Below are 16,074 nucleotides of genomic sequence, written 5' to 3'. Positions count from 1 at the left end.
TTTATAGAAACCTCTAATTTGGTATTCTGGCATTTCCTGCAGGCTTGATTCCCTGCCCCCCTCAACGTCTCCAGTGAAACGTGACTTTCTTCCTTCAATATCAACAGTGCTTGATCATATAATACCTCCTGGAATGTTTGGATGGTGACCAATTTCTTTTGGTATGATTACTCTATATTTTCCTTCCATCTTTTGATGCCTCCTGTATTGTTCAGGATTTTGACCATAGAATCATTCAGTATTGCACTATGAAGCTTGAGTTTCTTTCCCCTTCAGTTTGTTTTTCAGATAGAGAAACTCCAGGTCTTTGTATGAGTCATTGTAATATTTTTTTCTTCATTAACTGTCCTTTGAAATTTTTTGCTCAATACTTTTACTTTATCACTTCTTCCATTAGCTTCAGCTATTCAGTGTGTAAGATAAAGTTCGAGTCCCTTCTGAAATTGATTTAGGTCTTTTCTCTCTTTGAATTACCGTTTCTTTTTTCATATATGTTGTGTCCTTAGTGTCCTCTCTTCTGTGTTTAGTATTCAGTGCATTGAATCTATTCTTTACGTGATCTCTAGATTCAAGCTTGTACCCTGGCTTTGATGGACTTGTTTACTTTTTTCTTCAGTTTAAACTTGAACTTACATGTAAGCAATTTATGGTCTATTTCTTAGTCAACTCTTGCCCTTTTTTTTTTTTTAACTGATGAAATTAAAGCTCTCCATTATCTCTTTCCAGAGATGTAGTCAGTTTTATTCTTGTGTGTCCTATCCATTGAGATCCCTATGTGTAATCACCAGTTGGGTTGTTATTAAGATAATCTTCAATAAAAAAAGCCATTGGTCTATCAAATTTCTCTCATATACTCTTTGTTATCTCTTTATAAATAATGCAATATTTTCTAATGACTGATCTTTCTTTGTTTCTAACTTTCACAATCTAGCTGCAGTATTTTTTAATGCACTTTGATTACAGTTTCAGACTGAAGATATTAGTAAAATCCTTAGTTTCTTCACCTTTGGCATTAGTTGTTAATTGGAATTTTGAAGTGTGGTTGTTAAACATACTTAAGATATGCAGGACTTCATCCTTCATCCTGGAAATGAAAATGTAAAAGGAAGAGTAGGAACAGATATTTAGAGAGAAGCAGAGAAAAGAGATCTAAAGAATTGACTCCTAATGGCACTTGGTTTCTGACATCTTTCCTGTCACCCTGTAGCATCTCCTGCAGTATTCGTTATCTTTGGGATTTGGTTGTGGTGTTTTTTTTTGTTTTGTTTTGTTTTTTTGTTTGCTTGCTTGTTTTTTTCCTTTTAGTTTCTTTTTTAAAAAATTATTATTAATTTCAATGAAAATTTAGAGACTTTGTATTTCCATTCATTCATTGTTGCATTTTTCTCCCCTCCCAACCCTCCTCCCTAGTACACTACCCTTTTGGAAAAGTAAAAGAAAAATTCTTTTATTGTTTTACAATCCCTTCCCCCAGGTCCACTCCACTATAGCCTTCATTCTGGACTCCTGTCATGACAAAATACCTAATCATATATCCCTTTTGAACAGTTTTCTCTCTCATCTGTTTCAATGCAGTGTACATTATTGAACCCATCTTTCTCAGTCTCCCCCCAACCCTGAGCTCAGTCCTGTTTTACAACAGTGGCACCATGCTGTGTTTGTCCTTTAGTGACTGAGATACTTCACTCAGCATAATGCCCTCCAGGCTCACCCATTTTGAATAATATTTCATGAGTTCCTTGTTTTTCAATGCAGCATAGTATTCCATTGTGTGAATATACCAGAGCTTCTCTATCCATTCGTTTGTTGATGGGCACTTAGGTTGTTTCCAACTCCTTGCTATTGTGAATAAAGCCACGATAAACATGGGTGTGCATATATCTGTTTGGATGTCAGTTATGGTCTCTTTGGGGTATATTCCCAGTAGTGGAATTGCTGCGTTGAATGGTATCTGTATTTGCAACTTTTTGAGAAAGCGCCATACCACCTTCCACAGTGGTTGCACCATTTTACACTTCCACCAACAGTGAATAAGGGTTCCAGTTTCTCCACAATCTCGCCAGCATTTGTTGCTTGCTGTTCTGTTAAATTTTTCTATTCTGACTGGAGTGAGATGATAAACTTTGGACTTTGTAATTCAGTCACTTTGTTACACACACACACACACACGTCTTTAGGTGCTTAAATATATTTGAAATGTGTTGTTTATTTGCAAATAAACAGAAGCCAGTTAAAATTCCATGTTACATTAAATTTTTCAGGTTATATCGATACTAAAATGTATGCGTAGGTTGTGGGGTGATGATTTATAAACTAAGGCTAGATTTGAAGTCTTTGTGACCCAGGTCTTCAAAAGTGGTATTTGTCAAATAGAAGTGAGAGTGAGCAGGAAGAGAAAAATGATGACATCAACCAATATTTATATACTGTTTTGTGGCTTATAAAAAAACTTGCCCTAAGTGTTCACTGGAACCCTGAAGGTTCAAAATGATTATGCCTCTGTTACATAAAGAGGGAAAGTGTTTCTCGAGGCAGTTAAGTGAATCACTCAAAGTCCACAGCCAGAAAGTAGCAGAGCTGTGGTTTTGGCTAAGTTTCCTAACCTCTAAATTCAATGTTCTCCCTATTGTGTCATTTCTATATAGCATTTATGGCAATTCTATATAACATCCAACACAGAGAGAAAGCCAATAGTCATGAAGGAATAGGATAGGGTGCTTCCTCTCTGTATACTATGCCGTTATAAAACATACTTTATCATTAGCAACTTCTTTTCATTTTAAGGGAACATAAGATCATAATTGAGTGTTTTATTGGCTGGGATTCAGGTCTATGGTGAATATAGAAATTCAACTCATTGCTATGAAGTTGTAACTGATGCATAGCTGACTGGGTCTCTAAGGCTGTAAATCAGAAGAGTGGAGATTACCCATCTTTCCTCAAGACACTGCTTGTAGATCCAAACCACTAGAGAAACACTGTCTTTATGTCATTCCTTTCGGACAAGGCCACCAAACCTTTTTAATATAAGAATTATTTTTGGTACTATTGAGTCAGAACTCAGAACTGAGCCTCCAGTGGGTTTTCAGAGGTGGTAAATCACAAAGGAGGAGACTGCCCATCTTAGAGATTCTAACCATGAGCCTCTGTGTTGGTACACACAACTCCTTAACACTAAGCCACCAGAGAACCCTAATTTAAAACTTAGCAATGAAAAGATCTTTTTAAACTTATAATCAAACCCCAAACAAAACTCACTGCTGTCTAACTCAGAGCAACCCTAGAGAATAGAGAACTGCCCCATAGGCTTCACAAGGCTGCCTATCTTATCTGAAAGCAGATTGCTACATCATTCTTTTGTAAAGCACTTGGTGGATTTGAACCTCTGAGCTTTGGGGTTAGCCGTTTAGCACTTCAACCACACTGTCCTGCCAAGATTTCTTCTAACTTATGAAACCTACTATGTAAACCTCTCAACTACTGTTGGTGCAGGAAATAGTAAATAACATGTAAGAATTCATAATGGGAGTTCACAACTATTTGTTGCAAGATCTTACATACAGAAAGCAAGCGTAAGAAACTGGACTCTGCTAAGCACAATTGATAATAGTGCATCTAAATTCCAAAATCAATCTCCGTAATAGTCTATGTGTTTCCTACTGCCAAAGGGGCCCTTTAGAGTAGTGAGAGAAGACCTTCACCCTGAAACCCACAGTGTCCCTTTTCAGCAGGAAGTGGCTAAGAGAATACGCCATCCCCTTTTCCTTATGAATCAGGGTGAAGTTTCTCTCAGGGAGGAGTGATAGGGAATGGCAAGGGACACACTGACAAAGGAGATTAATCAGAACTGGCTTTGATAAGCACTGTGGCAATTGGACAATTAAAACAGACATGGGGGGGAGAAGAACGAACTGGGGAGGAGGGTGGAGAAAACAGTGCAACAATGAATGAATGAATGAAAACCCAAAATCTCTGTAAATGTTCATTAAAACTAATAAAATTTAATAATAATAATAATTAAAAAAAAAGAAAAAGAAACTGGACTCTGTAGCCTCGGGTAAGTGTTAAACAAACAAAGGGATTGGAAGCAGTGGTTTACAAAAAAGTACCTTACTTGAGACACCGTATGCATCTTCCGGTGCATACAATTAGAAGTGTAAATTCTTAGCTGCCCAGCAAAACTTTTCAAGATGGCATCATCCTGTCCATTGCCCAGGTTTAGATCTCTGCTTGTGGCCATCTGTCTGCAGAATCTGCCAGAGGGGTAGTGCGCCATGCTGGGAAACCAAATGTTCATTCACTTGCTCACCTTGTTTTTTGATAAGAAACAAATAAACATCTGTGTGCATGACAGAATGTGGGTGGGTCTTTTCTGGCCAGGTGGCTCTGTCTCTGAATCTCCAGGGGAGCTTTCTGGAACATCTCCTCTTTGAAGCCTGGATTCCCATGTGTTTTCCCTAGAATTCTCTCATTTATAGGAAACAAGTGGAGAGAGTAGTTTGTCTGGTTATGTTTGAAATGTGTACAGACTACTGCAGGTCTTTAAATACTCAATGAGAGAGGGTTTAATCCCAAAGAACAAGGAAAAACAAGGAGGAAAAAAAACCCTAAAGAGGAAAAAGAAACAATGTTAGCTCATCTAGTTTGTAAGAAGAGAGACCAGGGGTTAGTGATCACTGCTCCTAAAATAAGACAAACAACAAATACAAACCTTACTCAGAACTCTGTTGGTTTCTGTGTTCATGTGGGGATATGTTTGAAACAAAACTAGCCCATAAAGTTGCAGAGACCTTGATGGTGGGAAATGCCAGGAAATGTTAGGAATAATTCCTGTGAATTTCTGCAGGCTGGCCAGGCATGACTGAGGAAGGCAGTGGGGCATAGAGAATGCAAAGGTGGTGGGGGTTGGGGGGAGACGACAAACTATTGGCAAATGTGAGATTCTTTGACCTGGCACAGAGTCTCAATTGAAAATATTTTTTCCTTTTAAAAAATTCATTTCATCGTAACAAAACTGCACATACTTGAAACTGAGAGATTAATAGGCTCTAGAGCATAAGATAATGAGATAAGAACAACAAATACCCTGCATAATATATGAGGGTCCCACTGGATATTATGAACTCCTTTACTATAGAATATCTTAGAATGAATCTCTTCCTCATGGGCTTATGGAACTTTCCCTTCATGTTATGAAACTTATATCACGGTTTACAGTATATTATACATGGAAAGAGCACTAGCAATTGTTGAGAGACCATGATATAGCATGTATTTCTATATGGTCTCCGTTGGGTTACCCATGAAGGAGGATACCTGCAATATTTCACTTTCTGTTTCTGCTTTATAGAGAAGTCAATGGATGTATATAGAGAATATTTAGTAATGGAACTGATTTCAGATCTGTGATTTGAAATAAGATGTGTCTTATTCCCATTAATCTGCATGGTTCTGCCTATCTGTGATGATCTGAAAGAAAACAACTAGTATGTTTCTGAAATATATTTGGCCAATTGTATCAAAGAGATGCTCACTGAAGTCTTATTAAATTTCACAAAATGATCACACCGCAATTAGGTCTTCTATTTTACACAGACAGCTTGAATAATAAATGACTTGTAGAAGATTCCTGCCCCCCCCCCCCCCATCCCAATTGCAGTGCAGGGATAAACATCCAGTTAGGATCTATTCTTTTTGTGTACAGTCACTGAGAGTTCACAAAAGAGATAATTACTCCAAACTATTCCATCTTCAAGTCAAAAAAGGATTGACCCATAGGTAAGTAAGATTGACATTTTTGTTCCTAGTCATTTTTATTCTTAGATTGTATAATATCCCAAGTTTTATCCTTTCATATAACCATGATCAGGGAGCTCTGGTGGCCTAGTGGCAAGAAGCTGTACTGCAATCCCAGATGACTTTGTGGATCATAACAAACTGTGGCTGACTCTGAGAAGAATGGGAATCCCAGAACACTTGATTGTGCTATGCAATACCTATACTTGGACCAAGAGGCAATCATCAGAAGAGAGCAAGGAAACACTGTATGGTTCAAAATTGGGAAGGGCGTACGCCAGGGATGTGTCCTGTCTCCATACCTTTTCGAACTGTATGCAGAACAGATTATCCGGGAGGCTGGGCTCTATGAGGAGAAATGTGGGGTCAAGATTGGTGGAAGATCTATCAACAGTCTGCGTTATGCAAATGACACAACCCTGCTTGCTGAAACTGAGGTCCTGAAGCGCTTGCTGCAGAGGGTCAAGGACTGCAGCCTCCAATATGGATTGAGGCTCAATGTCAAGAAGACAAAGATTCTCACCACTGGACCAATTGGCAGCATCAGGATAGAGGTGGAGAGATTGAGATTGTTCACAGCTTTAGTTTGCTTGGCTCCATGGTCAACATGCTTGGCACCAGTAGCCAAGAAATTAAAAGTCGTGTTGCCGTGGGAAAGTCTGCTGTCAGGGACCTCTTCAAAGTACAGAAGAGCAATGGTGTCACTCTGGAGACTAAGGTGCATCTGATACAGGCCGTGACCTTTGCTACCACTTGTTATGCATCAGAGAGTTGGACAATGACTAAGGAGGATAGAAGGAGAATTGATGTCTTTGAGCTGTGGTGTTGGAGAAGAGTATTGAGGGTACCATGGACTGCTAGGAAATCAGATTTATCCTGGAAAGGGTTAAACTGGGTAGCTCCTTGGAGGCAAGGATTCTGAGGCTCCACCTGACATAATTTGGACATGTTGTAAGGAGGGACTCTTCTTTGGAGAGGGACATCATGTTTGGGAGGGTGGAGTGACAGTGCAGGAGGGGAAGGCCCTCTATGAGGGGGATTGAGTCAGTGACTGGGATAATTGGGATGGGAGTGTCAGAGACAGTGTGATTGGCACAGGACAGAGCAGAGTTTAGGGCTGTTGTACATAGGGTCGTTAATGAGTCGCAAGTGACTCGACAGCACATTACAACAACAATAACAGCAACATAAATATGATACCAGAGGTGTATAGGATTCACCTAGACTTCAGTTACATATGCATGCACGTGTGAGCACACACAGACATAGGGTCAAAAGACCCATTGATACAAAATGAGATTAGAGCACAAGAGAATTCTGTGCACACAGAGTCAGAGGTGGGAAGAGTGAGAGAGGATGATACAAGAGAGTCTTGCCAACCTCATAAAGTTGTTCTGGACTGGTTCTGAATTATAAGCACATTTACTGTATTTGAATTATATAACTAAGGAGCAGCTAAAGCAATATGACTTCCACATAAATTATCTCCCTTATCTCTTTTGCAATGCAGTCACAGAGCTAGGCTTGGCATGCTTTCATGGTCAGAACACCTGTGGAGTGTTCACATTATCTTTTGATTGGATGTCCATTGGGAAATAAAACTTTGGGAATAATAAAGAAATGTTTCAGTCAGCAAGTCCTCTTAGCAACTCATGCCAGCCAGATGCTAAGCTATGCAAAGCTGTGGGAGAGGAAGAAGGGAGAGTGGGATGGCCTCTCACTTGGAGAACTTTATGATCTAATTATGAGGAAGGTGTGTATAACAAAGAGAGAGGGGTGGTGGGAGGGATGCAGGGAGAGAGATAGGTAATAATTACAGATGATAATGAAAGAAAATGTTTGGACATTATTTAAAAACATGAAGTTCTTAACATATTTCTCCTTAGGACCATAAGAACGTCAAAAGAAAAATACTATTATAACAGCAACCTAGGCCCAGAGAAGTCAAGGTTCTCCAAAACAGGTGGTACAAGCAAAGAGAGGCAAAGCACACAGCAGGTACTAGGGCAACAGTCAGATCAGAGCATGGGTGTGAAGGGACGTGAGGGAACCAAACAACTGGGACAGAACCAGGGCACCATCTGCAGCCGTATAACCAAGTAAGGATGATGCTGGCGGCTTCTGGGCCCTGTCTGTAATCAACTGTTACGCCACGAGGAGGTGCCAGTCCTTGGAAGGTGACCTCCTCACATCTGGAAAAGCAGAGGGTCAGTGAAAGAGAGGAGGACAGTCAAAGGCGTGGCTTGTCATCAGTTCCTGTGGCAGTGGAAGTTAGCGTGGTGGAGGATGTGAGGATGGTGCAGGATAGAGCAAGTTTTTCTATCTGTTGCTCAGTGTCACTATGTGTCCTCGTTGACATTATAACACGCAACATTAAGAATAGGGAGCTAATCCCTTCCCCCTTTTCATCTATGCCCCTGTTCAGCATGAAGAAGCCAGAGAGTCGAAATCCAATTCCCTAATCAATAAGACAGTTGGTTTAATTACTATTGGAAAATGCTTGTCATTCCTCTGTAGCATCTGGTCCCCACTGGACCCTCATCATTTCCTTCACCTGCTCCCCCCACCAACCAAACTGTGCAGCTCTGCAACTGCATCGTGGCCCATCCTCACCTTTCTGCCCCCAACCCTCACCCCTTGTAGCCCCAGTATGCTTTTCCCAATAAAAAAAATAATAAAAAAAAAGAATAGGGAGGTAACTGAAATGGTTTCATTGGGAAGGTGAGATCTGAAGTGTTCTGTACAGGAATTGGGGGACGACGGGTTAGGAGTGCAGAACAGTGATTGTGAATGTCATACGTTTCGGTCATGTGACCTCAGGCAAGTCACTTCGACACTTTGCACCTCAGTGTCCTAATGAGGAGAATGTGGGTGAGAATTGAATCCATATACGGGCTAAGAATTCGGAAGAAACCCTTGCATATGGCCCTTTAAAATAAACATTAGCACCATGGTTAATATCTGAGAGAATCAGCTTCAAGAGGGAGGCATTCATTTATCCACCTATACAGTCTTCTTTTCAGTATGTTTATTTTTCAGTTTGTAGTTATCAAGTTGGTTCCAACTTGTGTTGACCCCACGTATGTATATTATAGAATTGCTTCACAGGGTTTTTTTTGTTTTGGTTTTTTTTTTACATTTTTAAAAAATTCATTTTAATGAAAGTTTACAGAGACTTAAGGTTTCCAGTCATTTATTGTTGCACTTTTCTCCCTGCCCATTCCCTTCCCCGTCAATTCACTCTTCTCCTTAAAAAAAAAAAATAGAAGAAAAGTTCTTTCATTGATATAAAATCTCTCTCCCCAGATATTCAAATGGCAAACATACACATGAATAAATGTTCCAAATCACTGAAAATAAGAGAGATGCAAATTAAAACCACAATGAGCTACCATCCCACTCCAGTAACAGTGGCAAAGTTTAACAGGGCAGCAAATAATAAACGTTGGAGAGGATGGGGCGAGCAAGGAACTCTAATATTTTGTTGGTGGGATTGTAAAATAGTACAATAATTTTGGAAGGCAGTTTGGTGCTTCCTCAAAAAGCTGAACATAGAAATTCCATATGACACAGCTATTCTACTACTTGGAACTGAGGCACAAACTGAGATTTTTGCACCAATTTTCATAGAAGCATTATTCACCTTCATAAGAACATGGAAATACCCCAAATGTCCAACCATAAATGAATGGATTGAGAAATTATTGTACATTCACACAATGGAATATTACACAGCATGCAGGAGCAATGATTTGTAAATTATTACCTAACTTGGGCGGGACTGAGTGAACTAACTCAGTCCCACAAAGGTAAATTAATTATAGAATGAGTATAAGGATCCAATAGGGATGGGAGAGGTTGGAAGCAGAGGGATAAGGATGTACAGGGGGAGGGTAGGATTAATCATGGGGTTGTATAATTTTCTGGGTAAGAGGGTAAGGGAAATTAAAAAAAATTGTTCTTGAAAACAATGTATTCAAATTTTGTAAATAAACTACAAGGGAGAAAAGCAGCAATAAATAAATAAATAAATAAAAGATGCATTTATTTAAAAAAAAAATAAATAAAATCTCTCTCCCCAAGTCCACTCCACTCTGCAGCCTTCACGCTAGACTTCTGTAATGACAAGAATACCCATTCATATATCTCTTTTAATCAGTTCTCTCCCTCATCTATTTCAATGCAATATACATCATTCCTCCCCTCCTTTTCTAATACAGTCTTTTAATATTTACTGAGAGCCACTTTGATGGCCTGATGGGCACTGTGTATTATATGTAAGATGAATGGTTTAATCTAGCCTCCGTTGACAAGTCAAAGAACAAAGAGCTGAGACTGTCACCACTCGATCCCACTGATTAATCTTAGCTTGACTGCATGTGAGGTAGACTTTGGGTGTATGCTGATGTGATGTGATTACCTAAGCAAACAGCACTGCCCAAGAAGTCTTCTTGTCAAACCTGTAGTACTGAATCAAAGGATGTCTAACTACACCTATCTGCAATGAAGCCCTTAGAAAGACTTTACATTCTAGGGGAAGCACAGGGGTAAGAGGAACAAAGAGAGGGTGCTATGAGGGCCAGGTGTGCCCTGAGGTGTGCCCAGGATAGGGCTGGCTTCAGAGCCCTTGTGCGTAGGGTCACTATGAGTCACGGATGACTCCCTGGCACATGACGACAGCAGCATGAGGAAACAATTAGATAAGAATGTCAAGATGTCTATCAGGCAAATTGAACTCAGTTTATTTAATAAACAATAGATGTGAAGAAACAAAGGAAAAGAGGAGAACACTTTCAATGCAAAGTGACAGAAAGACAAAAGAACCAAGTGTAAGAAAGGATTTGCTTGAGGCACCAATTTGAGCCAAGCACTTGTAAAAAGACATTTTATAGACAATCTAAAACATTACATGACATTTAAAAATGCTCTTGGAGCTACCAATTGCAAGGACAGTCTTGCAATTATACAATTCAATCAGTTTTTTTTGGGGGGGGGTGAAGAGAGAGAGCCTTGAATAAAGTGTGTATTTTTTAGTTGTTGGTATGTTTTGCTTTTTTACTCTAATACTTAAGCAATAAATTAAAGCTGTGTGATACAGGATTGGAGCTGCTGGAGGGGTGGTTTTCGAACTAAGCTTCCCTGTCCTTTTCTGGCAGAGGCCCAACAAAGGCTCACTTTAAAGATGCCCCACTGAGTATTCAGCACCTGTACAGACAGAGTCCAGAATCTTGTCGGTGACTTCATTTTATTTGAGAATCTCAAATGCTCTGTGTGTGTGGTGGAGGTAAGAGTTTATCTCAATTAAGGAGTCAGGGAAAAAGAAATAAAGTGACAAGCCAGGAGGTAAAGAGAGGCTCACAAGAAATGACAAGACACTGAGTGGGAAGGCAAGGAGGCTAGAAGACTCAAAGGTCAAAGAAAACAAATCAAGAAAAAGAATGTGAATATGGAAGAAGTTGGGAGGGATGAGAGGGAAATATAAGGGGACCAAGAGATGAGAAACTGAGGTTAAACTAAGAGTGAGAACAAAGGACCTGAGGGATTGAGAAAAGACGTTCCTCACAGTATTTGCCAAGCTAAGTGCTCTGTTAGGAAACAGGAAAAGAGAAACAAGTTCGAAGACAGGAAGAGATTATGGAATGAGAAAGGCTACAGATTCTACATATTTTATTTAACACACCAACATCACAGAACATGGAGTATTTTTACAAACGAGAAACTGAAGTGGAGAGTTGTTAAGCAAATTGACTAAAATGAGACCCGTAGTGAGCCCTGGTGGCCTGCTGGTAAAGTGCTATGTTGCAATCCTAAAGTCTCCTGGTTCCAATCCAGCTGCTTAGAGGAAGAAGGATGGCAGATCACATCCCATGTGATTTACATCCTCTGACAATCTGCAGGAAGGTCAGTTATGAGTCAGTTTCGACCTGACAGCACACAACAACAGCTCTAATTAGAATGGGAGCTCTGGTGGTCTAGTGTTAGGAGCTATGTTGCCAATCCAAGGACATGCCGTTCAAAGCCACCACCTGCACCAAGGGAGAAAGATGGGCAACATACTGGCTCTGAAAAGTTACTAGAGGGTCAGCTATGAGTTGGTTTAGACTTGATGTCACAAGAAAATAACAGCAACAAGTAATTGGAAGAGAGCTAGGATTCAAATCTAAGCACCTGAGTTTTAGAAGGGGCATTCTGAGCCAGTGCGTTGTGCTGTGCTATTCATGGGTTTCTTGAATGCAGTACTAGTTCCAAATCAGAAGGTGGACTATTGGCTGCAGTGGTGTGATTTTAATTGTTGCCCATTTAAATTTACCTTCTCCCTAGACTTTCCCACATCTTTTTTCCACGTGAGCCATCATATTGCAAACCATTCCACTCTGCATAGGATGAAGGAGATAGTGAGTGTACAACGTGATTGTTAATAGATAAACCAAATTGGGTCCTTTACTGTCTGAAAGGCAATACAAGTATGCAAACAGGGAATGCTTATGCAAAAATGAGTTCAGGTTATATTAGGTCCAACTTCCTATTTTAAAAACAAGAAAACAGATTCAGAATGATAAAGTGACTCACTCGTGGTTACATGGCAAGTTAAAAACACAAATTGGATGATCTTGTTTTCTGAGCTCTCAGATATTTTCACTCAGACCACATCTAGGGATCCTAAACTAAAAAAGAATTAAGTCACTTTATAAAAACTATGTATCTCAAGAGTCTAACCAGGGTCAATCAGAGGGATTGCAGCTTAAGCCTACATTTTGCTTTGATTGCATTCCATGGGTTACAGAAAGAACAACTTCTAGGTTAAAAACCAAACAATGGAAAAAGAAGCAATTCAACATATCTGTATGTAGCTGCTTTGTTCATTCCAGTATAAATGATGTAAAAGTTAGTGTGTGTGTAGGGTGTGTGTGTGTGTGTGTGTGTGTGTGTGTGTGTGTTTTATATTGCAACTACTTTGTTAATCTCTACTATAAAAAGTAGGGTGTATCTGTGAAAGAGAGGGAGAGGGAGAGGGAGGGAGGGAGGGAGAGAGAGAAAGAAAGAGAGAGAGAAAGAAAGAGAGAAAAAGAGATCTCTAAGGCTTTGCAGGTTTTGGTCGCACCACTGGTGATCATGTGTTTCTTTCTGAGCTATGCATATATCACCAGAGGTTTAAAAACCTCACAGAATGTTCAATTGCTTACTTACAAAACTTCTATTTATCCTTCAAAACCTGGCTTAGAACCTTCCAAGTCTTTTCTGAGAAAACCGAAAGTTTCTATCTTGCTTGCCCTGGATCTAGATATCCTCAGATGTTACACTCTCTGCCGCCTTTGATACCAAGCTTATCTCCATGTATTTTACATCATCTTATTTATGTTTGCTTTCATCATTGCTCTGTAAGTTCTTTCAGAGTGGAAACTGTGTCTTTCATCTCTCTATCACTAACACTTAGAACATATTATATCTCATAGGATTAGTGCGTAGTAAATTAATCAAGTGAGTGAATGAGAGAAAGAAAATGTCTGAGGGCGGCTCAGCATGTCTCTCTCGTTTCTGGCTCTCACATCCTTTAAAAGGCTCTTGTCTCTTGAGTCAGCCCATCAGTGTCAGGTGAAATTGTCTGAGATGTCTTATAAACCAAACCTTCTGCCCTGTGCTCACACAATGCTGCCTTCAAATATGTAAAAATGTCACGAAAGGTAGCCTGCCCTTCTGGAAGAGGGTGATTAAGTGCAGAATTAAAAATTAATGCAATTCTTTTTGATGCAACAGTATTTTTCTGTGTCTCTTCCTGCAGCATGTAAATGGAGGAGAATACAGAGAAGGACTCAGTCCTCAGATTTTGACACGCTGGCTTCTTTTACTCCAGATGTGGGAGAGGCACTAGGTCCCTCCTTCCCATTTTGAAAAGTACCCCATAGCCACTGATTTACAGGATCTCTGGTCAAATACAACCTTGATTCTGCGCATGTGCTATGGGGTGCAGTGAGGTTTCGGGATATGTGTTACACTGTTTTCAAGCTGCCCATCAAGGAGATGGGCAAGCCTAATGACAGGAAAGGTAGAAGGAACACAGATTTTCTATTGAAATCACCCAGTTTATTGGCACTAGGCATGTGCTTAGAATTTAAAATTTGGTAAATTAAAAGTTGGAAATACAAACTCTAGAAAAGTATAGTAATGGAAGAGTTATTTAGACAGATATTTTGTAATTTCCACTGCCTATGATCTCTTTTATTTCCTGACTTCCCCCTCCCAATTCCTTTAAAGAAAAGAAGATTTATCTCTTGCTCTTGGAATGTTCTAAATTGGGTAACGTGGAGACAGAGGATGGAAAATAAGGGGCCAGACAAAATAGAAAGAAAAATTGGAATGAACTAGGAAGGTCTGATAGTAATTCTTCATGGTCATAAGACTTTGCTATGGATTTTGATAGTTCAAGGATTTTGCCAATAGGCAGCTCATTCATTGCTATGGTGAGATTTCCTTAATTCTATTTGTCCTTCCATGTTTTCTTCTTTCCTTCCATCTTTGCATGCTTCTATCCTTCCTTCTGTATTTCTTATTTCGGATTTGGCTGTGGTATATCCCTTGGCTATTTCATCACAAAAGAGCTCCAGTGGCCGAGTGATAAGAAGGTGTTATGCCAACCTAAAGGCACTTGGTTCTAATCCACCAGTTGCTCCAAGGCAGACAGATGGACAATCTCCTCCCGTAGTATTTACAGCCTCTGAAAACCTCTTGTAGGGTTGACTATGAGTTGGTCCTCACTTGATGGCTCATAATAACAACTTTAGCACATGATATTCATATAAGAAATCAAATGAAGAGTTGGTTTACATTGTTGTTGTTTGATACTATTGAGTGTCTCTAACTCACCGTGACCCTACCAACAGCAGACCTCAATCCTGACCTATTCTGTGATAGCCTCATCATCTCTCATACATTTGAGCCCATTTATACAGTCACTGTGCTAATCCACCTCATTGGGGATCTTCCTCTCTTTTGCTCACTCTCCACATTTCGAAGCATTATATCTCTTTCCAAGGAATAACCTCTCCCAACCACGTGTCCAAAGTAGGAGGGACAAAGCCTTACCATCATTACCTCCAAGAAGCACTCTGGTTGCACGTTTTCCAAGACATATCTGTGTGTTTTCTTGGCAGCCCATGGACATTCATTCAGTGCTCTTCTCCAACATCACAACTCAAAGGTATCAATTCTTCTTATGTCATCTTTATTCATTCTCCAGCTCTCAGAAACATAGCCTGAAACCAGACACCTTACATTGTTGTTGTTGCTGTTATGTGCCGTCGAGTTGCTTACGACTCATAGCGACCCTATATACAATAGCTCTAAACCCCGCTCTATCCTGTGCCAATTGCACTGCCTCTGCCACCCCCATCCCGATTACCCCAGTTACTGAACAATCCATCTCATAGAGGGTCTTCCCCTCTTTCACCATCCCTCCACCCTCCCAAACATGATGTCCCTCTGCAAGGACCTGTCCCTTCTTACAACATGTCCAAAGTATGTCAGATGAAGTCCCAGAATCCTTGCCTCCAAGGAGCAGCCTGGTTTAACCCTCTCCAGGATGAAAGTATTTGTTTTCTTGGCAGTCCATGATACATTCAGTACTCTTCTCCAGCACCACAGCTCAAAGGAATCAATTATCCTATCCTTTCTAGTCATTGTCCAACTCTCTGATGCATAACAAGTGATTGCAAAGACCATAGTCTGTATCAGATGCACCTTAGTCTCCAGAATGACATCATTGCTCTTCAGTACCCTGGAGAGGTCCCTAACAGCAGACTTTCCCATGGCAATATGTCTTTTAATTTCCTGGCTGCTGGTGCCAAGAATGTTGACAGCAGACTAAAGTTGTTAACAATTTCAGTCTCTTCACTGTCCATCCTGATGCAGCCAATTGGTCCCGTGGTGAGAATATTTGTCTTCTTGACATTGAAGTTCAATCCATATTGAAGGCTGCAGTCCTTGACCCTCTGCAGCAAGCGCTTCAGGTCCTCCTCCATTTCAGCAAGCAGGGTTGTGTCATTTGCATAACACAGATTGTTAAAAGATCTTACAGCAATCCTGACGCCACACTTCTCCTCATAGAGCCCAGCCTCTTGGATAATCTGTTCTGCATACAGGTTGAAAAGGTATGGAGATAGGACACCTTACATAGGATACTGTAAAATACAATGGAAGTTAGATCTTAAAACATAAGACTAACTTATAATTCCAAATAGTGTGACATTTTGTGGTTGCTGCTGCTATTGAGTTGGAACAAAC

The sequence above is a fragment of the Elephantulus edwardii genome, unplaced genomic scaffold (genome assembly GCF_000299155.1).
Source record: "Elephantulus edwardii isolate Elephantulus edwardi_28Jun2011 unplaced genomic scaffold, EleEdw1.0 scaffold00006, whole genome shotgun sequence".
Classification (NCBI taxonomy): domain Eukaryota; kingdom Metazoa; phylum Chordata; class Mammalia; order Macroscelidea; family Macroscelididae; genus Elephantulus; species Elephantulus edwardii.
Note: the sequence above shows the minus strand (reverse complement) of the source record.